Here is a 26,694-nt window from a genome sequence, read left to right on the forward strand (position 1 = left end):
GAGTCAGTGGAGGGAAAGCAGGAAGGGAAAGGCAGGACCTAGGTGATCTAGGGTGAGGGCAGGGAACTGACAGTCAGTAAGAAGTGCAGCTGTTGTGGCAATGAATTAAAGGCATCCAGTGGCATTAGTAATATGGGGGTGTGTAGGGGAGGTAAGCTGCATTGGTCAGCGTGACTGGTGAGCTACTGCTAGGCTGTGGGTGGGAGGAAGGAGAAGTGCTGCCACGCTGGGTGAGTTATGTTTCATAACCCCTACATTTCTGTATTCTTAAATGTACATCAGGGTTGGCTATGTGACCTAGCGGGCAGGGCACTAGCCTGGATGATAAGAGACCTGTGTTCTAGTCTCTGATCTGCTGGGTCATGTCACACCTTTGTTTTATGTGTTCATTTAGATCAGGGGTTCTCAACCTTTTTCTTTCTGAGGCTCCTCCAACACGCTATAAATTTCCATAGCCCACCAGTGCCACAACAACTGGTTTTCTGCATATAAAAGCCAGAGCTGGCATTAAGGGGTAACAAGCAGGGTAACTGCCTGGGGCCCTATGCCACAGGGGCTCCTGCAAAGCTAAGTTCAGCTTCAGCCTCAGGTGGTGGGGCTCAGGGCCCTGGACTTCCCCCCTATGAGGTGGGGCTTTGGCTTTCTGCCCTGGGCTCCAGCAAGTCTAACACTGACCGTGCTTGGTGGCCCCCCTTGAAACCTGATAGGGAGCCCAGGCCTCCTGGTTGAGAACATTTACATTTAGATTGTAAGCGCTTTGGTGTGGGGACAGCCTGCATACAGCACCTAGCACAACAGGGGACAGATGTCGCTTGCGGCTCGCTGTGCTGCTGTTCTAGACAGGATGATAAGGGTCCCTAGTGTCTGGGTCTCTTTGCAACCAAAATCTAAATTAAATAAAAATGAGTGCTCAGTGGCTCAGGACCAGAGACAATTGTGCATGCGCAATGTGGAGTTATTTCCTGGGCCTAGGGAGCAGGTTAACGATTCCCAGACACTATCCTCTCCCCCCGCCTCACCCCTCCACCAACAATTTTCAGCACCGAACAAACCATTTTATTTCTTATGTTAAAGGAGCAAATCTCCAGAACAGACCAGCAAGGCCAGCGAGTCAAGGATGATATGGGGAGAGTAACATCAACATTAAAGATAGCTCGGGCGAGACTGCAGCACAGAGTCACCTTGGAAACAGCCTGACTTTTGTTCCCAAGTATCCCAAACTGATTCTGGCCTTTCCAGAGGAGCAGTGCAGAGAGGAAGCTTGGTCAAGGCACTGCAGGGTGACTGGTGTCAATTCCCAGCTTGACCACACATGCCCTATGTGACCACGGGCAAGACCCAGAACCCCAGCTCTTCAGCATCTGCCACCAGGGCCAGACTTTCAACGAAGTTCAGCTGCCATTTAGGCACCTGGACATGGATGGGATTTTCAAATGCACCTAGAAGTCCTTTAAAAACTAGCCATCTGCTCCTAAAGTCCTGGGCTCCTTGGAAAAGCTAGCCCTGATTTCTGTGCTTAAATAGGAGCCAAGCTCTTTGGAAAACCTGGTCTTTAAGCTCTCCATGCCTCAGGTCCTCATCTGTAAAACGGATGAAAAATACCATGGCTTCTGCTCCCAGCCTGTTGCTGACCTGCTGCATGACATCAGACAAGCCTCTGCCCCATTCTGCCACTCCGTGCCTCAGTTTCCCCATCCCACCCTTTGTCTGTTTGCTCTGTTCAGAGTGTGAGCACTTTGGCATGTCTCACTGCATGGCCCGGAAATGCATCCCTCTCTACCACAACAAGTTGACACTTTCTTCCTCTTCTCAACTGTTAGCATCTTCTATGACTCTAAAGTTCCCCTCCCATCCCAGCACCCCTTCCAGCCCCACCCGCTTCCCGGGGGGATAACATTTCTTGTTCTGGGTAGATCTGGTGCTGTTGAAAGTGCACTGGATTAAGAGCCAGTTTCTCCAGTGCTGGGAGCTTTAGTCTCCACTCAGTCTGGGCCTCGGAGCTCATGACACTCGTATAACAATCCTACCAGCAATGGTAATAGTTTAGTATAATGAAGAGAGTGAAATCAAGACACTAGGCTCTCATTCTGGCCAGCCCCTCCCCTCAAGTAATACATTTTACCAAAGAAAATCTCTGTCCTCTGCTTTCTCTCCTTTTCTGCACTTTCTCCACCTTCTGGGACTTTGCTCACTGCTCCTCTCTCCATTTCCCCCACCCTGCCTTTCTTTATTACATGTTTCTCCCTCACTTTCCTTTGCTTTCCTTTCTTTCCCTTGCAAGTGCCTGTCTTTCGCACTCCCATCCCTACCCTCTCTTGCTTCCTGCTGCCTTCCCCACAACACGCTCTCGCTCTGCTCACCCCCTTCCCAGGCTAGGAGCTACAAATGATTCGATTTTCAGCCCAATTAAGGCAGCCTGTCCCCTGGCTGGGACAGAGAAAAGGTTGGCTCTGGAAGGTGGGAAACGTGCTTTGACAGGTCCTGGCGTCTCCAGCGCCCTCCAATGGCACTGCCTGCTGGGTTCCTTTGTTGTTTGCTCCAGGAGAAGGGCCAGGGCCCAGCAGGGGTTGGGGAGGGTCTTTCTTGCCCCTCCTCTTCCCAAGCTGAGCAAAAAGAATAGCTAATTAAGAGGTCTAAATGCAGGCAAAACTAATTCCCTATTCAGACCACTGATGGGTGGAGGGGGAGGCAGGCGGACAGGGAGCTGGAGAGCATGACATCATAGCTTGCAGGAGCTAAAGCTAAGAACCTGGGGAATTAGGTTAACCCTCTCCTCACTGCCCTCTAGGGATGGGCAATGAAACCAAGGAGCCTTCACTACCTGCACCTCCATGGCGCCCTGCTGCCATGTGAGGGCCCCCAGGACAGCAGCTCACACACTCCCCTTCAGGGCCCTTGCCAGACAGCCCCTGAAGCACATTGGCACTGCTGGGCACACAGCGTGTCTGTCTCAGGCAGGGCCACGAGTGGAGGAGAAAGCAGGAATGGGCCAATGAAAGATGGCAGCTCTTGACCCCCACACCTGCCCTGAATGCAGAACCACAATCCCCTCTGTTCCCCGCACCAGCTGCTACCTCTCCCACGCACCCCTTACAGACTCAGCTTCTCATCCTCTGCCCCCCCTACACACTGTTATCCTGCTCCATCATACCCCTCACCCCTGTAAGTGGGTCTACATGAACTCTCCCCTGACATCTAGCGATGAGCTGGGGAAGACTTGTTTGCATGCACACACACAGCCTGCCTAGGTGCACAGCATGATGGGGCTGCTTTTCCCAAACGCTCACCTTTGGCTGGTGTTGGATCACAAGTCACTTTGTTATTGGGGGCAGTGGTAATAAAGGGTTATTATTAGGGCTGTCAAGTGATTAAAAATTGTGATTAATTGTAAAATTAAAAAATAAATCACAATTAATTGCACTGTTAAACTATAATAGAATACCATTTATTTAAATAGTTTTGGATGTTCTCTACATTTTCAAATATATTGATATAAATTACCACACAGAATACAAAGTGTACATTGCTCTTCTTACATTTATGTTGATTACAAATATTTCCACTGTAAAAAACAAAAGAAATAGCATATTTCAATTCAGCTAATACAAGTACTATAGTGCAATCGCCTTATCATGAAAGTTGAACTTACAAATGTGGAATAATGTACAAAAAATAACTGTATTCAAAACCAAAACTATGTAAAACTTTAGAACCTACAAGTCCATTGAGTCCTACTTCAGCCAATTGCTCAGACAAACAAGTTTGGTTACAATTTGCAGGAAATAACGCTGCCCTTGTCTTGTTTACAGTGCCACCAGAAAGTGAGAACAGGCATTTGCATGGCACTGTTGTAGCTGGCATCGCAAGATATTTACATGCCAGATGCATTAAAGATTCATATGTCCCTTCATGCTTCAACCACCATTCCAAAAGACATAAGTCCATGCCTATGACAGGTTCTGCTCGATAACGATCCAAAGCAGAGCGGACTGATGCATGTTCATTTTCATCATCTGGGTCAGATGCCACAGCAGAAGGTTGATTTTCTTTTTTTGGTGGTTCGGGTTCTGTAGTTTCTGCATCAGAGTGTTCCTCTTTTAAAATATCTGAGAGCATTCTCCACACCTCGTCCCACTCAGATTTTGGAAGGCATTTCAGATCCTTAAACCTTGGGTCAAGTGCTATATCTATCCTTAGGAATCTCTCATTGGTACCTTCTTTGTATTTTGTCAAATCTGCTGTGAAAGTGTTCTTAAAACGAACATGTGCTGGGTCATCATCCAAGACTGCTATAACATGAAATATATAGCAGAATGCAGGTAAAACAGAGCAGAAGACATACAATTCTCCCCCAAGGAGTTCAGTCACAAATTTAATTAATGCATTATTTTAACGAGCATCATCATCATGGAAATATGTCCCCTGGAATGGTGGCCAAAGCATAAACGGGCATATGAATGGTTAGCATATCTGGCACGTAAATACCTTGCAATGCCAGCTACACAAGTGCCATTTGAACACCTATTCTCACGTTCAGATGACATTGTAAATAAGAAGCAGTCAGCAGTATCTCCCGTAAATGTAAACAAACTTGTTTGTTTTAGCAATTGGCTGAACAAGAAGTAGGACTGAGTGGACTTGTAGGCTCTAAAGTTTTGCATTGTTTTGATTTTGAGTGCAGTTATGTAACAAAAAATCTGTATTTGTAAGTTACACTTCTACAGTAAAGAGATTATACCACAGTACCTGTATGAGGTGAATTGAAAAATACTTTTTCTTTATCATTTTTACAGTGTAAATATTTGTAATAAAAATAATAATATAAAGTGAGCACTGTACACTTTGTATTCTGTGTTGTAATAGAAATCAATATATTTGAAAATGTAGAAAAAATCTAAAAATATTTAATAAATTTCACTTGGTATTCTATTGTTTAACAGTGCGATTAATCGTCCTTAATTTTTTTAATCACAGTTAATCTTTTGAATTAATCGTGTGAGTTAACTGCAATTAATTGACAGCCCTCGTTATTATCCTTGTTCTGTGAAACAAGAGGGGCAGAACTGTACTTGGCCTGCCCTGATTGAGGGACTCACCCTCAACTAAAAAGCACTCAATAGGCAGGGATAGAAGGGTGGCAAAATGCAGTGGAGTTTGTGCCTGGTGATGTGAGTACTGCTTAATGGGCCTACACACTGTTCGAGTCTTTGTCTCTCTACTGTGTAATGACAGAACTAATTAAGACTTAATTGGGAGTCTTGTATTGCAAATCAGTATAGGTTAAACCCAGGTTTACGCATTAACCCTGCTATGGGAGAGTGTGTCTCTGAGACAGTCTGCCCAGCCTGCACTAGCAGTGAGGCTCCCCACTGACAGCTGTGTTAAGTGGTGGGACCTCAAGACATCTCACAGGGTGCAGAGAGGCCAGGGGAATGAGAAAGGTGCCTCCCCCCAAGTGGGAGATGAACTCACTGAAAAGCACTTCTGAACTTTGGTCTCTATTGACCACTAACAACAATTGTGAGTGGGGTGCGATGGAAGGAGAAAGGAGGGGCACATTAGAGCAACTTTTGGTTGTTGGGTTTAAGAACTTGAGGTGAAAGACACGGTCTAGTGTACTCTGGGGTGCAGGTTTTGGTCCTGATTTTATGCTTATGAATCCTGCTTGCGTCGGTTTCCCAAGTTAATGCCAGGTTAACTTTCCTCATTTTATTAAAGGTTTATTTTCTACACTCAGACTCAGTGCTTGCAAGAGGGGAAGTAGCGGTGCCCAGGGGATGGTTTGTAATTGTCCCATGTTACTGGGTGTGGGGCTCAAACTGGTTCTGTGTTGTATTGTTGAAAAGCAACACCTAGATTCTGAACCCAGCCCTTATCACTGCTGACTTCACCTGGCACAAGGATTACATTCCCATTTCTGACCCCCATCCTCTTCCGCTATCTTGTCCACTACCCTATCACCCCATCACACACCTGCCCCATTACTGACTTTACCCCCCCGTCCTCTGCCCTCCTTGCTACTGTCCTGCCCATCATACCCCTCACCCACATTACTGCCCCCCCGCTACACCCCCATCCACCACTATCCTGCCCATCATACCCCTCACCCACATTACTGCCCCCCCGCTACACCTCCATCCACCACTATCCTGCCCATCATACCCCTCACCCACATTACAGAGCCCACCTCTCTGCTACACCCCCACCCACTGCTATCCTGTCCATCATACCCCTCACCCCTATTACTGACCCCAACCCACTTTTTCTGCTCTCTCTTGATACTGATGCCATCCCCTGTATCCTAGCTTCCACCACCAATCACAGACCCAGCACCCTTCTGTTTTGCCTCTCCTCAGCTCATTCCCTCTCTTGCTGGCATTGCTGCTGTGTAGCAGTGCACCTCAAGGTGTCTGTGTCACTCACAGGTAAAAGGCCCTGTTCCCATATACGTATGCTGGTGCTGCTGTCATTGAGAGGGGTATGTCCGGCTGCTCCCCCTGCCCCATCCACCACCCTGAGCCTAGCATGGATTGCATTATGCTATTTATTCTAACACCAAACCTAAAGCACCAGCCTGAGTGTGGGTTTCCTGTTTAGGCCCTATATTATCTACACTGGTTCAGCATGGCAGGCTCCGGAGGGTGGATGTCTGGTGCCTAGGAGCTCATCGGGGACTTGACAGAGTGGGTTCAGCTCTTAGCTCTGCTACAGCCTTCCTGGGTAACCTTGGGTAAGTCTCCTTGGGCCTCAGCTCCCCCTCCGTAAAACAAGAGTGGCAATTTCCTACCTCACAAGGGTGTTGTGAAGGGGAAAAGGTGTGAATGAGTGTGAAGTGCTTAGATACCGAGGTCAATGTAAACAGGTATGACCACTGTGTAGTATTCACGCATTAGGCTCTATGGTAAAGAATGGGCACAGACTCCCACTCCAGGCTAAGCTTCTACAGCCTGTGCTAAAGCCAGGAAGCACCTTGCATTCAACGGCTGAGAGGCTGGGTGTATGCTGGGGTAAGTCTAATGAACTCAAGGGAATGAAACCAGTGTAGCTAGGTCAGGCTCAAGCCATGTAGCTGTTAGACAAGTTACTCTTTAGTAGAGCCGATCAAAGGGGTCTTTGCAAATAAATCATCTGATTAATTGAGCCCTTATTTTGGTTTATGAATCATTTCCATGAGCCAGTTCCAATTTCTGCAGATGTACTGGTTATTTCTAAGGATGCAGACAGTAGTACAGATGAACAAATATTAGCTATTGGCTCTTTCACAAACTATTTGACTGACAACGACTACATCACTGACTGTATGACTGACATTAAGAGGTGGGACTGTGTGTCAGGGGCTCTTAGCCCTATGCTCTGTCCACATAACATGCTGGCCGTCTACTTCTGCAGCACCACTAAACTGAGGCTCTCAAAGCATCAGCGATTACATTATTGACTATTTGCGATATGTATCATGTGCTGAGTAAAAAACATGGGAGGACTCCATCATGCTTGCAAAACTAAATCATCTTTTTATTAAGAGACCTATTGATACAGTGACCAGATGTCCCATTTTTAAAGGGACAGTCCCGTATTAAACCCTGATGCAGGTGTCCCGACTTTTTCTTTAAAATGGACAAATTGTCCCATATTGTCTGTCTTCCCCCTCTATCAGTACTGACAGGTCCTGCTGCTGGCCAGATCCCTGCTCACCAGCTGTCCACCCACCAGCATTGAGTAGGGGGAGGGTCCAGTGGCCAACAATGGGGGTGGGTGTGCAAGGCTGGTAGCAGGGCTGGTAACGGGGGTGGGGTCAGGGGGTGGTGCAGAGATGAGCTCTGCAAAGACACCAGCCAGGTCATCCCTTCTCCCTGCTCCTCCCCTGAGGCTGGAAGCAGCTCCCATCCCTTCCCTCCCACACAGTGCTCAAAGGCTGCTGCTGGCCACATTCTGGTGTAAACCCTGGCAGAAATCTGGGAGGGCATGTGACAATGTGTGTCCCCCCACCCCCATGTGCTGCCTTGGGAAGACGTGGCGCCAGGTACCAGGACAGGCCCCCTGGGGCCCCAGCCATGCATGAAGGGCATAGAGTGCCGGGCAAGGAGGATCTGGTCGGTTGGTCACCCCCCAATGTGAGAGAGGTGTATGGGAATGTGTGTATGTCACCCCTCCCCATGTGAACCTTAAAGATAAGAAGGTAAATAAAAAAGAATCCAACTATGCAATATTTCTTTTTAACAGGGGCTCAGTCAACTTGATGTTAATCTGAACATTTGTACTGCATAGTTCTGATTGATTGCCATTGAATTTGCTTGAATATGAGTAATTTTATCGGGTGTTTCGTATTCAGCATAGGGAAATATAGTCACCCTACCTATTTACAGAGAAGCTGCAACTAGCATTCCAGCCATGTGTACACAGATTGACTTCCTGGTGCCATCACCTAACTCTTCCCTCCTGCAATCTGTGCTCCTCCCTCCAAGTTCCATGAAGGCTGCTACACATCCCACTGGGCGCAGCACAAATTCCTGTAGAAACAAGTTTTTGACAAAACATTTTTCTGACGTAAATGCAATGTCACCAAAGTGATGGAAATTTCTCATAGCTAACCTACATCTGCCTCACTTCAGATTAAGCCCATTACTTCTTGTCCTAGCTTCAGTGGACAGGAAGAGCACTTGATCCCTGTCCTCTTCAGAACAGCCCTTAACATACCTGAAGACTTATCAGGTCCTCCCTTGGTCTAGTCTTGAGAAAAGAAAACCTGCCCAGTTCTTTTAACCTCTCCCTATAGGTCAGGGTTTCTAAATCTTCTGCTATTTCTGTTGCACTCCTCTGGACTCTCCCCAGTGTGTCCACAGCTCTCCCAAAGTGTGGTGCCCAGAACTGGACACAGTGCTCAGAAAGAATACCCCGTGGTGAGAGAATGAGCCACACTCACTTTACTCTCTTTGCTATGTGCCCTGGGATCTCCCCTGAGATAGGCAGACTAGTCTTTGGGTCTACTATGCCACTTTGTTACTCCATTTACATGCTAGGGTAGCACCACTGATTCCAATGGAGTAATAACCCTGGGGCAATAAGGTGGGGAATCAGGATCCTTGATTTCACTTTTTTCCCTCCCTACCTCTGGGAAATAGGCAAAGTGTTTACACCTCCTACAGGCTGGGGTTAATCTTGACTCCAAGGAGGACTAAGAAATGACTGAATCTTCATTAAAGAGCAACTGCCGCTCTTCACTAAAGCGGATTGGTGCCTGAAGGTTACCTATAAATCAGAGTGATGGGTAAATCCAATAGCAATTAGTGTAACAGGATGAATTGCAGCCCCGTTAGGAAGAGACAAATGGAGCAATCAGAAAGCATGTGGCTGCCAGATAGTTGGGAATGTTCAGGCCCAAGTGGGGCTAGGAGGAGACCTCCACGTCTCTGGAGAGCTTTGCAGCCAATCAGCAGCTGGACTGAGACTCTCTGTCATGTGACTTAACTGATTTGCAGTCACTCACTCCTCCCTGGGTTAGGGTTTCTGGAAGCAGTTTACTGCCTTCAGTGCGGAAGGTGGAAAGGTCTCCCTGCTATCTCCCTGTTGTCAAATTTCCACATCAAAAGAGGATGCTGGAAAGCAGCCCCACTCTGTAAAGTGACATTAAAAACGGCATTGTGAGCTTCCATAGTGACTGTCTCTCATGGATTCCAGGTTTGCTTACAATGAAACAAGCTCCCCATGGGACTGGAGCATCACTCTGGGTTCTTTCTGCCTTGGCTGCCTGGCCAATGGAGGTGCACCGGGCCAAGTGAGAGCCTTGCAGCTGGAAGCTACTTCACATTTTTTGCAGGTGCCCAAGAAGGGATAAACCCCAGCTCTGGTGTTTGATGTCTTTAATGCAGGCAGAAACAGACTGTTGTATCCATTTGGGTCCAGATGGGGATACTATGCCGTGCCCCCCACACCTCAGATGCCTGCACCACTGTGCCACCCCTGCAGTCACCCATAGCCATTCAAATAAAATCTCAGCTCTCTCTGCCTGCTCGCAATGCTAACGCTACCCTTCCTCTCCTGTCCAGCACAGGTCACACTGCTACCCCAATGTGCTCTGAATAATGGGATTGCTGAATAGATGCAGAAGATTTTTTTAGGCTAGAATGGACCACTGTGATCATTTAACGTGGCCTCCTTCATAGCACAGCCAGAGATCCTCGCCTTCACTCCTGTACCATGCTCTTAACTTCGTGGTTCTCTAGGCCAGTGGTTCTCAAAGTCTGGCAAACCAAGGACCCCGATTTTTATTTTAAAATTTTCAGGGACCCCCAAACCCCCTGCTTAGCCCCAGACCCTGTCCCCACTCCACCCTTACCCCCAAAGCCTCACCCCCACCCACCTCTTCCCATCCCCTGCTCCACCCCTGCCCTTCCTCTTCCCCACCTCTTTCCGCTCCTCCCTCGCTCCCTCCCAGCTGTTCCCCCGGGGTACAGGAGGCACTGGGAGGGAGGGGGAGGACAGAAGAAGCCCTGACCTAACACACAAAGAGAAAGCTTATTGGCGCAGGAACTCTCCTTGTTCTGTGTCTGTACAGCATGTAGCACAATGGGGTCCTGGGCCAGGACTCTGGCTCCCAGGTACTACAATAACAAACAAGAATGATTATAATAACAATAAAGAACATCAAAGCCAATATAATTTCTTAACGACATGGCCATTCCTACCCTGCATGGGCCAATCTTGCCCTGCCTTGTGGAATCATTCACACAGCGCCAAGTGGGACAGATTCTGTTCTCATTACACTGGTGTAGAACCCAGAGGGCAGCCCCAGTGAGTGTCAAGTGGGTCTCAGCTGACTACCAGCTCAGAACTCCAGCATTTGACACCCAATTAGGCTGGTGCTGGTGATGACAAAAGGCACAAGGCACCAGGGAATCAAGCCCTATGACTCCATTTCAAGCCAAACTCTGCCTTGCACCTGCCTGACAGGAGGGAGGTGTCTGGTGTGTGGCCCACATTCCATTTCCCAGGTGCTTTCCCAGTGAGCCAGGGCATCAGACCCAGCCATGGCAGAGGGCTACAGATACTCAGGCTTGGGTTTGCCAAAGAGCCTAAGGGAGTTAGGCAGCCAACCCTCCATGGGATTTGAAAATACCAGCCTGAGAGCACATGAACCCAGCACTGGGCTAGCAATGCACAGAAACAAGCCTCTGGCATTTGAGGGGACGGGGGGAATTTGGGCCCTTGAAACAAAAATAACTTGCTTCCTCCTTGAAGTCTGGGGCTGCAAAGTTTGCTCAGCCCTAGCCCCAATTAAAGAGCCCCATGGAAAAGGCCACAGAGAAAGAGTGAAAGGAACGGTGTTTCCTGCCCAAGGAGATTAACTCTCCAAATTACATGTGAACAGAGAAGGAGGCGAGAGAGGGAAAAGGAAACCAGGCCTCCGCCCCAAGAAAAGCTACTTCATTTAATAAAGGAGGAATGGGGAGGGGGGAGACTAGTGAAAGAAAATGAGACTGGGGGGGTTGAATTAGCCTTGTCAAACAAGGGGCTTTGCTGTCCCCGAACTACTTCTTTATTGTTCCAATTTTTCATGCTTACTTAGTTCTGAATGCTGCACAAGACAACAGCTCATTATCAGGGGGCTGGGGTGGCGAGTCTAAGGTCCCAGCCTGTTCCCTGCAACTTCAAGGAGGTGGAAGGGGGGGGGGCTTTCCCCTGGGGTGTTCTGTCTCTCCTAGCCCCACTCCCACTGCAGACACGGGGGCTGGGAGGAGCCTCGCATTGACAAGCCAGGGAAAAAGGGTTGCCACAACCTTTGGCACCAGTAGCAGAACAAAAGCAGCTGACCCTGAGGCACTAGCTAATGGGCTGGGGGAAGTTGCAGGGGGAATCCAGGGGAGAGGAGGGTGCCATGAATTGCAGGCTTGATGTAGGGTTCGCCCATGCCCAGGATGCTACTGAGGCCGACCCTGCATTGGCTCCAGAGAAAGGAGCACTGGGGTATTGTAAAGCACACACAAAGCAGAGAGCTGGGAGGGCTACAGTGCAGGGTCAGACACTAAAGGATGTTCCAGCCGATGAGGAAGCCAAAAGACACCAATGCCCATGTGAATCCAGTCTCCATTAGAAAAATGTACATATGGACAGCCTTGACGAGATCCAATGGGATAAGGCATGGGAGGGAATGTAAATGGGTAAATACAGCTTTGGGGTCACCTGTCTATTAAAAAGCAGGATTAAAGCATCCACAGACTCTGACAGCTAACTAGAAATCATAATCTCAGGCTTGTTGTTTATTTTCTCCCTGGCATTTCCAAATCCAATTGGCTCACTTTACTAGTCAAAACCACTCCAGAAAGAGGTCTCCTAGCATTTGGAGCTAGGGAATGCTGTGGTTGTTCTAAGAAATTCTGGCATCATAAAGCCTGTTGTGACATGCTCATAACTTCCAAAAAATGCTCCCTTGGGATCAGATGTTGAAGATAGTGGGACACGTGTTCTACAGCTATGGCAGGAGCACACCAGTTACTGCAAACACTGAGGGACGTGCACAGCCAAGAATTGAACCCATCTCTCCTGAGCACTAGTTTACGGGTTCAACCACAAGATCAGCATTCCTCTAAAGGGGCCTGAAGAGAGGAGAACCTTAAAAAAAGGCAGAGGAAGGAATGCTAACACAGGAGAGCAATGAGGGCAAGAGAGGAGATGAGTGTCACAGGGTTTTTTGCTTTCCTGTGACTTTTTGAAGGGCAACAGGAACATACTCATAGTATCTCAGGCGTTTGGGATGGCAGCCACCGGCAGAAATGAAAAGAATGTAAGTCAGGAGAATTCTTTAGCCAAGGACAGTGCCTTGGATACAAACAGCACAGTGAGCATGCTGCAGGAACACACAAGGACCAGTTGCCAATTTTGTATCTATTTAGTCTTAATTTGTCCACCATGCCTGTCAACAGATCTCTCTGTATATGCTTGTTAAGTTAAGTATGCACAATAGTCAATGGTTCCTCTGTCAGAGCTTTTCGTATGTGACTACACTCAAAGGTACTATTCTCGCCTGTAAAATCTATCAAGTGCATCAGTGATTGAAAGCTAGGCTGATTCAAAGACTGCACATGGGTTATTTTCACTTGCACTGTCAGTTACGGTCCAAAACCATTTAGAGAATGCATCAAATTTTTCAGTGAAAAAATGGCCACTTTTTCTAACATAGAAATTTTAACAAAATTAGTTTGAATTTCTTAAAACATTCTGGGTTTGAGACAAAATATTTCAGGTGTCATTTACAGATTGCAGTTATCTTTTTTCGGATCTTGGGGAGGTAATTTTTCTATTGCCAATTCTGATTGGTTGGTTCGACCACATGGACCCAGATCCTCAGAGCTAGCTGCCTCAATACCTTTGAAGATATGGGCTGCAGTCATTTCATTTCCAAGCTGATATTGTTTGTAAACAACACAAAAATGGATTGAAAAAGAAGCGTGAGGAAGTGAAAAATTGGTAAACTCAGCAGAATCAAAACATCTTCCAAATTTTCATATTTCCCCCAACTAGTTCTAGGTATCTGGTTATTGATCCAAATGCCAATGAGATGGAGTCTGGAAATAGCAGAAGCGGGGATCACTGTAGCTCAGGCCTTTCAAGCTTTTCCTTTTATCATATGTAGGTCAATAGTCATATATGGTGCCACAAGCAAGAGAAGAGCTAGTGTAGTTCAGCTCAGCCCTGAAAGCAGCTGCACATCTTAGGAGCATGGGCAGGGAAAAGGCTGATCCGGTTATAAAGCAGTTATTAAGCAGAAACCATGTTATGATTCATAGATTCCAAGGACAGAACAGACCACTGTGATAATCTAGGCTGACCTCTAGTCTATAATGCAGGCCATAGAGCTCCCCAAAAATTTTTCCTAGAACAGGTCTTTTAGAAAACCATCCAATCTTGATTTAAGAATTGTCAGTGATGGAGAATTCACCACAACTCTTGGTAAGCTGTCTCAATGGTTAATTGCTCTTACCATTAAAAATGTGCACCTAATTTCCAATCTGAGTTTGTCTAGCTTCAACTTCCAGCCATTGGGTCATGTTTTACCTTTCTCTGCTAGAAATGGCCATTATCAAATATTTGTTCCCCATGTAGGTACTGTACTTATAGATTGTAATCAAGTCACCCCTTAACCTTCTCTTTGTTAAGCTAAATAGATTAAGCTCATTAAGTGTCTCACTAGAAGACATGTTTTCTAACCCTTTAATCATTCTTGTGGCTCTTCTTTGAACCCTCTCCAATTTATCAACATCCTTCTTGAATTATGGGCATCAGAACTAGACACAGGATTCCAGCAGAGGTCGCATCAGTTCCAGAGACAGAGGTAAAATAACTTCTCTACTCCAACTCATGATTCCCATTTATGCATCCCAGGATCATATTAGTCCTTTTGGCCACAGCCTCACACCAGGAGCTCATATTCAGCTGATTATCCACCACAACCCCCAAATCTTTTTCAGAGTCACTGCTTCCCAGACTACAGTCCTCCACTATGTACATATGGCCGACATTCTCTCTTCCTACGTGTACACATTCACATTTAGCCATATTAAAACAAATGTTGTTTGTTCAGTGCCAAAAAAAAAAATCCCTGCAGGTCCCTCTAGAAACAGACCCATCTGAAGACTCCCCATTTACAATTACAATTTGAGACCTATCATTTAGCCATGTTTTAATCCATTTAATGGTGTGCTCTGCTAATTTTATATCTTTCTAGTTTTTTAATCAAAATTTCACTCTGTACCAACTCAAATGCCTTACAGAAGTCTATTATATCAACACTATTACCTTTATCAACTAACCTTGTAATCCCTTAAAAGAAAAGACATCAAATTAGATTGGCAGGATATATTTTCCATAAACCCATGTTGATTGGCATTAAATTATATTACTCTCCTACAATTCTTTATTAATCAAGTCCTTATATCAGCCACTCCATTATCTTGCCTGGGATCAATGTCAGACTGACAGGCCTGTAATTGTCCACATATATTGGCACAAAGTTACCTTTCTGCCTGTCTTCTGATGCTTCCCTGGAGTTCCAAGATTTATTGAAAAATCAAAATTAATAGTCCATGGGCTCCTTGGCCCGCTCTTTTTCAAACTCTTGGATGAAAGTTGTCTGGAGCTGCTGATTTAAAAGCCTCTAACTTTGGTAGCTGCTTTTTGACATCCTTCTGAGATACCAATGGAATTGAAGAAGTGTTATATGATATGACTACAATACTGTTTTTTCCCAAATAACAAAGAGAAATATTTATTGAACACTTCTGCCTTTTCTGCATTATTATTGAAAATTCTAACATTTTCATCTAGTAATGGACCAATACCATTGTTAGAATTCTTTTTGTTCCTAATACACTTAAAAACTCCTTCTTAATGTCCTTAACTCTGCTGGCCATAGATGTTGCCTTATCAATTTTCTACAATGCCTAGCTTCTGATTTATATTCATTATTATCAACTTCCCCTTTCTTCCACTTGTTATATATATATTTTATTTTATAGATGCCTTCACTTCGCGACTAAATCATGTTGTTTTTCTAACCAGTATGGCCTTCTTTTTTGTTTGTATCTTTTAAGGCGTCTAGTAAATTATCATTCACATTTTTCTGATTAAATTCTTCCTCCCAGCTGATTTGACTCATAATAGTTTTCAGCTTTGTAAAATTGTCCCTTTCAAAGCACCAAGTATATATATATATCACTGGTCTGGACTTTATTCTGTTTGCACATTATAAATGTGATAAAGTCATCATCCACCCTTTCAGGAGCACAGCCAGCATCCCTAGCACTACGATGGCTGTCCCTCCATTCACCATGTCCAGACTGAGATCTGTTCTCATAACAGCTTTCTAGGGGGCATTGATATTAATACTAATAACACCTTAACTAATTATATAGAACCTTTCCTCACAAAGTGCTATGCAAACTTAACAGATGGATCTATGACTTATACCCAGCCATTCCTTCACCCACCGCTGAAACACAGGTCCTGCTGACAGCACACAGCAACATCCACTACAACTTAGAGCAGGAATTGAAGGATCTAATGCTGAAATTCAGCTCTAAGGGGAATGTCAGTAGGCAGGCTGGAATATGGCCAGAGCACTTCAGCTCTTCCAAGAGAGTCCTGAAACTTTTAATGACCACAAGTGCTCAACTGTCCTGGTCATCACAGCAACAGTGCCTCTGGAACCGCCTAACATCCTGCAGGGACATTGACTCAATGCAAAACCAGAGGGGATAGTGCCATTTTCTGACCCAACAATGCCATTTGCTGCAGCATTTGAGTTTTCCTTAGAGGTCTCCCAGCCAAATGCTGACCCAGTAGAAGCCTGCTTAGCTTGTGAGACAAAACCACAGCACATGACAGCAGACAGAGATGAGGAAATAGCCAGGTGATGCCACAAGGACAGCAATTCTACCCACAAAGCATTTCCCTTCACTTTCCTATAACAATTGTCCAATAGGTAAAGCATGCCCATCACCTCAGTATCACAGAGCCCCTTGACACTGTGCTGGGGTACTGGGAGAGGAAGGGCAGCGCTACAGCAGGGCAACACAATGCAATAATGTTGGAAGGTGAGTGAGGTCTGAGTTGTGGAGGACAGTAGCTCTGGGCCCTAATAGTATCTACTGGAACAAGGAGCTTGTTTGATTATGCAAATTTTCACCCCCAAAAAAGACAAAACACCCTGCTCCAAACAAATTTCTACAACCTGAAAAGGGCGGAGAGCTGGAGACTCCATGAAGTCCACTAACAACTTGGCTATGGCCAATATATTTCATGTGGAAGGCACCCAGACACTAGGGTGGTGGGCAGCAGCCGATTGGCCCGGAGCAGCAACCCGTGGCCAGTGGGAGCTGCGATCGGCCAGACCTGCGGACGGGTCAGGTAAACAAACTGGCCCGGCCCGTCAGGGGCTTTCCCTACACAAGTAGCGACCCCTGTTTGAGAAACCCTGAGCTAGATAGCTAGACCGAGCAATGAGGATAGATAGACCTAAACCAAAATCCCAGGTCCAGGGTTGGATTGGACTTTGGTGCTCAAAGCCATTTGTGTAATGGATCAAATCAGAACATGGAATTTCAACACCCCAAACTCTGGGAAAGATCACTTCTCCTGTGGCTTTTGAGCTTCCCAAGCTCAGACAGGTCCCAGGATCTAGCTCTAGGAATATGAAGTTCACATTTTCCAGAAGTTCAGAGTCTGGAGCTTGGTTTTGCGTCCATCCTTACAAGACCAGCGCTACCTTTTCTTTCCTCTCTTTCTCCCCTCTCTGCTCCCCTCCCTCTTCTGTGCCTTCAAACAGTAAGGAACAAATTCCAGGGATTTGGTCCGGGGGGCCCACAGAGCGGGGATGTGAGCTGCTCTCCATCTGACTGCAACGGAGCCACTCCCCTCAGTGGAAATTGAAAGCAGAAGCCATGGAGCGGTGACAAAAATCTGCATTACGTTATGGCAACTGTATTTTTTTTTGAAGATTTTGTAATACATCGATTTGAAACCTTGCCAATCATCATCATCAAAGTGGTAGAAGCGCCTTCGAAAGAACAATGGTTCTGGAGGGGGTGGGGGAGCTCGGAGGCTGCATATTGATGTCTAATCCTTTTTAATGCCAGTTCTAGAGACTGCATGGGATTTTTTTTTCTGAAGCGTAGATACAATTTAGTATGGTAACAGGAGCCAGTAATACTAAAGCCCTAGATAGATACACTGGATTCCATTAGGCCTGGGCTGCAATTTTAACCCACCCCTGCCTTTCTGAGCCCTGCACATTTTAACTCTTCGGAGGGCAGAACACAGGGCAGGGAAAAGGAGTCTGAAAACTGGAACTAGGGAGCCCAAAAGTGAAGCTCAGGAAATGACGGACGGGTTGGGGGGAGAGGAGCAAGAGACGATCCAAACAGGAACAGGGCTCCAGATTCCAGGCTCTGCTGGGACAGCAAATACAGAAAATGTCTTCATGGGATAGAGCAGCAATTCAATGTCTACCAATAGGCCCTGCTAGCATTCTGCTAATATTACAGGCCTCACTGGGGCCTGATCCAACCCAACTGAAGCCAATGCACAAATTCCACTGAGTTTTGGTTCAGGCCCATAGCAGCTCTCTCTTTTTGTACCCAGACGATCAACCTCCCCCCACTTTCTCTGTTTTTCACCTCCAAAGAACTTGTCATCTGAACCAAATGAACTGTAGGAAGTTTTGTCCGTTTCCTGAATATATGCTCATTGTAGTGCCTTCAGCTCCACCACGGGACAGATGGAGGGAAAAATGGCAGATCTAACTGGAGCCATCACTCCACCATGAAACACTCCCCTGGTTGGGAACCACTGATCTACATCAATGTTTGTCAACCTTTTTGCTACTAGGGATTGGCTTGCTGCTTTCCTAAACAGTGTCAGGAAGATCTCAAGGACTGGTCCCGGTCCATGGACTGGTCATTGATCTACACCCTCCAGCTGACAGCAACAGAAGAGGTTTCTTTGGCAATTTTCAGGGAAGGGGCTCTAGTTCTGATCTTTTCTCATTCCCAAGCCAAAGGACATATCCCATTCGTGAGACTCCTTGAGAAGCTCTTCTGCAGAAATTCAAACTGGTGATACTAGCCCCTAGACTTCCCTCTGTAAATCCATAAGACTGCTGTATGTCCTTCAGGACACAATCTCCAACTCCACCGGAGATGCCTATGGTTTTAGACAGGTGCAGATCATCACCCGTATAAAGCTCTCCATTTTTGCCTCTCCATGGCACCAGCTGTGTAGTTGCAGTGACAGATCATGTAAGAGGACAGGAGACCCACATTTACCCTGGTTTGATGATTGGCTGAGAAGAGCCCACTCCCTTAAGGGGATGTACTTGTCCTTTTAGATCCCCTGCTCTTTGTTCCCACCACTACGATTAAAGATCAACAAAGACACATCACTATTTGTACCAACTGAAGTAGCGACATTCAGTTCAGTTTGGAGACTCTCCACACCATTCCATTAAGAGGCTCCAGACCTGGTCTGCAGAGTCAGCCCTTTCCTGAGGTCAGGGGAATTCAGCCTCTAGGTGTGTTTAGCTCACGTTTCATCCCACGCTGCCATTCCAATGTACCCCACTCCTACGCTCGCCCACCTAAGCTGAGTGGACAATTCAGCCCCTGTGTTCATTCAGCCTCGGGCTTCCTCACTCTGTTTCAGCAGTGATCTTCTTCAGGGCTGAGATGTGCTTTAGGCCACAAGATTGCCCAGCCTTTTTCCCTCTCAATAAAGCAGGCATTTCCCCTTTTGAGGGACGTGCAGCACTTTGATCCACACTGCTTCCTTCCTACAACCAGCCAAGCGCAGCACTCTAAACTCAGAGTCAAACTCCTCTTTCAGCTGCATGGTGTAAACCAGAGCACTCAGCTGACTTCAGTGTAGTCATATATTTATTTACAACACTGCAGCCGAAAGCAGAATTTGGCCCATTGACTCCCTGGTGTGCTACAACCAGAGCCCAAGAAATTCAAACAGCAGCAACAGCAACACACCAGTGTTACAGTTCTGAGCCGGTCACCATTCACTGCCATTCAGCAAACAGCTGATGTTACAATTTCTCATGCCCCATCTCATCCCAGGTTAGGTACATAAAGTCTGGGCCTTAAACCCCAATTTGGGGCTCACTTACATCAGAGTAAGGAATAACTCAACTGAAATAAGTGACTTTACACTAGTGTAAAAGAAATGAGAGATCAGAACTAGGCTCTTTATTTGAGCATGAGCATGTTTAGGGTGACCAGATGTCCTGATTTTATAGGGACAATTCTGATATTTGGGGCTTTGTCTTATACCAGCACCTATAACCCCCTACCTCCTGTCCCAATTTTTCCACACTTGCTGTCTGCTCACCCTAACTGTGTTATGTACTGTTCAGACTGTGAGCCCTCCTCACTGCCTTGGCATATGCCATCACCTCACAGAAGTGGAGTTCAGATGCTGGGCTCTCTTGCTTTGTTGTAGAGCTACAGCCCCCCACATGGGCAACGGCTCATTCCCCCATACCATGGAGAAGCGCACTAAGAATGTCCCACCATGGAAACTGTAAATCCATTGATTAAATCTCCGCACCTTGCTAAGAGTTGCTGCTGAAACGAGCGCAGTGCTCCCCAGCTGAGAAGATTCCATCCCAGTTAACAATGGGCTGATAATTAAGTTTTACCCTTTCCAAAGTAGACCTTTCCCCACCAGCTAATCCCACAAGTAAATAACGTAAATTGACTTTGCCTTGGTCGGTGGGTGAGCTCCTAGCCACCAAGGCTGTATCCCAAGAGGCCTCGATTCTCCAGACAGGAATAGACCCTACTGTGTTTCCGAGCCCCACTCCATGGGCAGAAGGTGTCAAATGCCTCAGTGAGATGTCAGCTCAACTGGGACCCCAGCTGTCCCTTTTGGAAGCTGGCCCTGACCTGTAAGTATGTGTGAAGTGATTTGGCTAATCCCTCAAGGTGGTCCAGGAAGGCAGCAGAGGAGTGAAGTGGGGAGATAGCACAGGACTCTTGGAGTCACAAAGGAACATCACCCTCTCAGCTGTGCTCATCATGACCCAACTTTCTAGTGCAGAGCAGAGCTGGGATGGAAGGAGAAAGGAAGACAGGCTCAGATGAATGAGTCAAATGCTCTAGGCTGCCTCCATTCCCAGCCCTGGCCTTGTTCTCCCTGCATTGATCACAGATGTCAGGGAAGAGCTATCATGGCCACCCAGGAATAGCAGAGCGAGGAAAGGGAACTCACCAAAGTCTGCAAACTGGTACGTTCTATTTATATACCAGCTGGGTGACGTACAGTGAAGTGCAATCAGTCCTTGCCAGAGATGAACCTAGGGCCCAGGTGTTTGGGGTGGGCTCATCACATAGCTGTACAACAGAACCTGCCAAACCCACCTTCTCAGGTGAAATATAAGTGCTTCAGTGCCCGCGCTCATCCCTAGCATTCCCCAGTGGTGCTGGCACTGGGCTGCACCTGCATCCACCACAGATCTGGGTGAGGTGAGGGGAATCCAGTCCCTAATTATAGTCCTAAGTTTCCCCACCAATGGATTCCATCCCTGACCTACAGGGGTCACCATCCCCTGGTGTGAAAGGAGAATTCGGTTTCCAAGGACTTTCCAACACTATCCAACCAACATATGGTCAACTCCTGCCTGGGGGAGTCTTCTAAAGGGACTGGGGGAAATTTATTCTCCATGATCTCTCAGCTATGGACTTTCTGTGAGTAAGTAGAACAGACGGCTGGACAGCCAGAGCTAGAGAGAGTGGGTATGACGAACAAAGGCAGGAAAGCCAGGATTAGGCCATGAACTACAGGACTTGGTGATACAGGATGATGGAAATGTAACATTAGCGAGAACAATGAAATGAATATCACACCAAGGACAGATGGACAACAACGGGGCATATTCACCCCTCCCTTCCCCACCCCCCTGCTTCAACAAATGGCAAACAAACTGCTAAGCAGCCCCTAGCTTGCTGGCATTTACCTGCAAAAGGAGCTCTGCCTCCACATGCTGCTTGTGAAGGCTGACACCCACCTGTGCAAAGGGTCCCACAGCCACCCGCGGAGGCCTGCTGGACCCCGGCAGGGCAGGTAGAACCATCTGGGGGTCACCCCTTTCTCTGGCGACACCGCCTGCATTGGGAGGAAGGGGGCAGGTTTAGCACAGCCTCGCCCCTTTCCCCGGCCATGCCCCCTGCGCTGGGAGCCAAGGGGGCAGGTAGCCATGGCAACTCTGCATCACCCCTGCAGGATGAGCCCCTAGGAGACCCTTAAGTCAGCTTTAAGGCAAAGCTGCACAGGAAACCCAACACTGTCTCCTTCCCATCTACTGAAACCCTTCTTGCTAGACAGGTAAGGAACAGGGCAGACACTGAGCATTTCCCAACCGTTCATCGGTGTCCTGTCGAGCTGGGACAGGCATGCAGAGCAAAACTAACACTCATACCTCAGTCATGACCCCTCCCGCAGCATCCTGTTAACTATGTAATTGCCATGGCACAAGCCTCACAATGGCGTCCTCTAGCTGTGGCATGCTGGATGGAAAGCACTGGGCCAAGTCATAGACTCATAGACTCATAGACTCATAGGTCAGAAGGGACCAATATGATCATCTAGTCTGACCTCCTGCACAAGGCAGGCCACAAAACCCTACCCATACACATTTATAACAACCCCTAACCCATGACTGAGTTATTGAAATCCTCAAAATTGTGATTTGAAGACCTCAAGCTGCAGAGAATCCACCAGCAAGTCCTCAGTGGCTTCATAGGGGTGAGCTAGACAGCTGGGCCATAATTCCTAAGAGAACTGAAATGTGCAATGTGTGGCTGATGTATCATGCATGGGCAGGCACCAGGCATGGGCCTCGAGTCCATTGTGACAAAACAGGTGAAAGACAGAGGGCAGAGGGCCTGTGTTTGTTCTGGGTTCACCTTTGTCAGCATCAAGGTGAAGTTACATGGGGGTGGCAGGGAGCTCCTCCTCCTTTCTCATGCCTCGCCTCCCTCAGACAGGACATCACCCTAGGAGTATGGCCCCAGCCAACCTTCAGCCTCACCGGGAGTGCCCTGCGGCTGCATGGCCAGCAGGCTGCTCTCCCCTCAGGCACAACTCCTTGAGTGCAGTCTGGGTGTATGGCTGTATGCGAGGGGAGCATTCAGTCCCACCATAATACAGGCCACTCAGAACTCACAATCCACACTGAGCCACCCACCTGCACCCAGGAGGAACTGCAAGACACTGCATGGTGTGCTGCAAGAGACAGCTGTCCAGCACACCTGCCAAACGTGTGCCCCAGCTTGCTGAGGCCGGCGCTGTTCTGTGGCCTTCCTCCCACCAGGGGAGCAGCCACCTCTCTGGGGCTTCATCAGACCGGGGATCCTGCCTGCAACATCACTCACAGCTCAGACTCAGCCCCCAGAGGCTAATAAAGACTGATAAGAAAGGGGCCTGACCCTGAAGCCCCATCCATTCCAATGGGCTTACTCACCTGAGTAATCCTTATGTGCATGAGGTAGGCTTTGCAAGATCAGGCCCTAGATTTGCACAGGTGTGGATCCCCCTGGCCAAGCTGTGCAGGTGAAGTACCACCCATGTCTGCTCCAGCCAGAAGCAACACCCCTGGGTGAGTCCAGTAGTGTCTTCCTAGAGCCGCACCCTAGCTGACAGCAGCAGTACTACAGGAGCAGGAGAGGAAGGAGAATCATTATTTCTTACTTGTCCTTGCCTTGCCTGGTGGAAGAATGAGTCATAACGTTCATCTCCTCCCTGAGCCACTGCTGGAGCAACTCCTTTGCTCTGCTCCCTTTGTGCTGCGCGGAGAATGGAGAGGGCCTGTAAAACCCTAACTAAGGAGTTCCCCTGGCCTGGCAGAATCCCCAGAAGGTGCAGAGGCAGAGTAACCGACCTCCTATATCTCACGCCCCACAGCCCCAGCACAGCGCTCCAGCAATCCCTAGATAGCTAATGTTCTCTTTGGAGACCACAGCTGCAGGTTAGAGCAGCCTGTAGGCTGCAGTGTGTCCCTGGGCCCAGGACCAGGCAGCAAATCAGCCAGCCCTAATTAACTGTCTAAGACCCCAGCCCCCAACTCCACGGGATGCAGTGGAGCAATTGGGATCACTGTCATTAAATGGACAGGTATGGCTCCCAGCATGCAAAGCCAGTCTCCCACAGGATGGTGGGTCATCCAGGAGATACTGATTCCAATGTTTAAACCCAAATACCATCCAGGAGGTAATCCCCTGTAGCCATCTTCGACTGCCCTGCACATCTCTGGGAGGGAAGTGAAGAGCAGGGCTGGGGTCGGCCCCATGGCTGGAGGAAGAACAAGATGTGAAGGGCTGTGACAATGCAGCAAGGGCGCCGTGCATGCTCTGCTGCTATGACAGATGGAGCCTGACTCATGGCCTCTATTCAGCTTCAAGAGGGACAGCGTTTGATCTCGGCAGGGAACCTGCAGCTAACTGCTGCTCAAATGCCAAAAAGCACCTCCCCCCAACCTCAAAGGCAAGAGCTGCCTTGGACCCTGCATCCCCTCCTCAGGCAGGTCCCATGGGCCTAACTTCCCCACAGGAGACTAGGTCAGGTTTAGAACTCAACCCCTACTTCCCATGTAAGCTAGGCCAGGGCTCAGCGAGATCAGCCCTGCCCATGACTCACAGGGACATGGCAGACTGCTGAGTTTGCAAAGAGATGGTGACTCCAGAGAGCTCCTGGGATTCCCTCCAGCTGCTGTGGGCATTGGTTCCTTCCCACTCACTGCTGGAGGCACAGAAGGGGCCATATCCCAAACAAGCCCCTGGAAAACTGGATATTGGTTTCCCCAAAGAAGACTCATCTTTGCCCTAGCTGCCCTGCTTCGAGAAGGGCTTGAAAGGACAGAGTCTGATGCTAGAGTTTGTCTACCCCGGCAGGAATGTCCCTTTCATGATGATAAAGCAATCCTTAGAGCTTGCACTTTCCCAGCACCTTGCGAGGATCTCAAAGCACTTCAGAAGCCTCCATACGTTAAAATTCATGACAGCCCATTTGTTGGGTCAATACCATTATCAGTATTTTGCAGACCAGGAAACTGAGGCATACAGAGATTAAGGGCCAAATTTTCAGTGGCCAAGGCCCTCGGCTATGTGTGACTCAGCACACCTACCTTTGTGTGGGCAGTTACAATGACTGTGCATGCAAATGGGGATTTAGATGTCCAAATGCTGCTCTGCATGTGCAGGGATGGCAGCAAGTGTAAACGCTGATGCCTCAGGCTGACCTGCCCTCACAACCATGCCCAGGGTCACCCAGGGCATCTGCACCAGAACCAGGAACAAACCCTATGTCTACCACTAGCCCATGTTCCTCCCACATGTATGACACATACCCTATCACAACACATACACCCTCCTCCTCCGTGCAGCAGGAAGAAGGGGATCTCCCCACATCGGAGGTATGAAGGGGGCTGGTGTACATAGCTGATTTACGGGATTTGGCCTCTGATTTTGGGGGAGAAGAGTTAGGGTCAGGCGGGGAGTTGCCCTCCTATCTGTCCTTGCTGCTGAGGAGGATCCAGCACCTCCTCTCCCATCCTATTACTTGAGCGGAAGATTGTGAGGCCACAGAGGTGCCCATGGGATCATGCCTAAGACTGCCCCAGGTTGAACAAAAGCTAAATGGGCCTCAGATCCAAACTTCTGGTTCCCTGGAAAAAACAGGAGGCTCCTCCAAACTGCTTGACCGTCCTCTCCCTTCCCCCTTCACCGCAGTCTCCTGTAGTCTGGCTCTGCAGTCCCCAGGGCAGACACAGTGTGTGAAAGCCATATCAGGCCCTGTCTTCTCATTGGATCACTCCAATGGTCCCAGACCTCAGCATCCAAAGACTCTGCCTCCCCCAAGGCACCTCTGCCTCTTGCGACTATCCCCAGTACAAATGCCTGCTCCCAGCCAGGATCTCTTTGATTTTCCCTTCTGTTGGGGTGTTTGGGGAAGACCAAACAAGCAACCAAAGAAATAAAAGGGAGCAAGGTCCCTTTAATGAAAAGCAACAGATGGGTGTAGTTGGTGAGTGCTCCCCCCCAGGGGTGGGGGTGCAGGAGACCTTTTAACCATGTCTGCGCGTCTGTCTCTCACTCGGGTCCCTTCTGCTGCGCACTGGTGCTGTCTCCCCAGGCTGGTGCCTTGGAACTCATCCTCTCACCAGCCAGGCAGGTCAGCGAGATGAAAGCATGCTTGTGAATCTCAGCCCCTAGTTCCTAGGAGACGGACGTAGCCCCACACCAGCACAGGACAATGGCGGGGCCTGGGCCCTCCGAGTTGTCTCGGGATGATGTCACATCTATCAGAGCAATCATACTAAGGGGTGGGGAACAAACACACACACACACAATGAAGCCAGCTTTGATGTCCCGCCAAGGAGCGTGCCTGCTGCCTCCAGCCTCTGCATACCTCCCACCTCTTGGGCGGAGAATGTGTGTGAACGGGCTGGGTGGACACAGACACCTGCGGTGACCAGCAAGGCAGGTTCCATCCTGTGTATTTTGACTCAAGCTCAGGCTGTGCGGGTAGGGAAAAGCTCCTTTCCCTACACCACTATCTCTCTACGAGACCGATTCAAATTTATGCCATGGCCCCTTCACACTACTTACGCAATATACAAGGGCCATACTGTGGGTGCAAAAGTAACGTGCTCTTTGCACAGCCAGAGTAGTGTAAAGGGGCCCTAGTGTAAAAGAGAATCAAGACTATTAAAGTCATTGGAGTCACTGCTAATCTACACTACTACACTATTCCCAAGCATCCAAAAAAACCCAAAGCCCCAGCCTCATTCACACACCCAAAAATCAACAGCCTGACTCAAAAATCATGAGATTTAACAAATACACACATACATTTAGGGTTCTTGGTGTGATTTGTGCTCTTTTAGGTCACACGGGGGGTCATATTTTCAAGCTTTTCTCAACAACTAGGAGGGCTAAATGGTTGACTCTTTTTTTTTTTTAAATGGAAGTTCAGCCTCTCACTGATTGTCACATGACTCCAAGTGCTTGGGCTTGAAAAAAAAGAACCAAATATGGCAAGAGCAGGAGTCTTCCCTTATCACACTCCTGCATTATGGGGTGGGGCAAATGAAGGGGGAGGTTTCCAAACCCAGCACTGCTTGCACCCAGTGCCACACTGCCCTGC

Source organism: Chelonoidis abingdonii, chromosome 9 (genome assembly GCF_003597395.2).
Source record: "Chelonoidis abingdonii isolate Lonesome George chromosome 9, CheloAbing_2.0, whole genome shotgun sequence".
Classification (NCBI taxonomy): domain Eukaryota; kingdom Metazoa; phylum Chordata; order Testudines; family Testudinidae; genus Chelonoidis; species Chelonoidis abingdonii.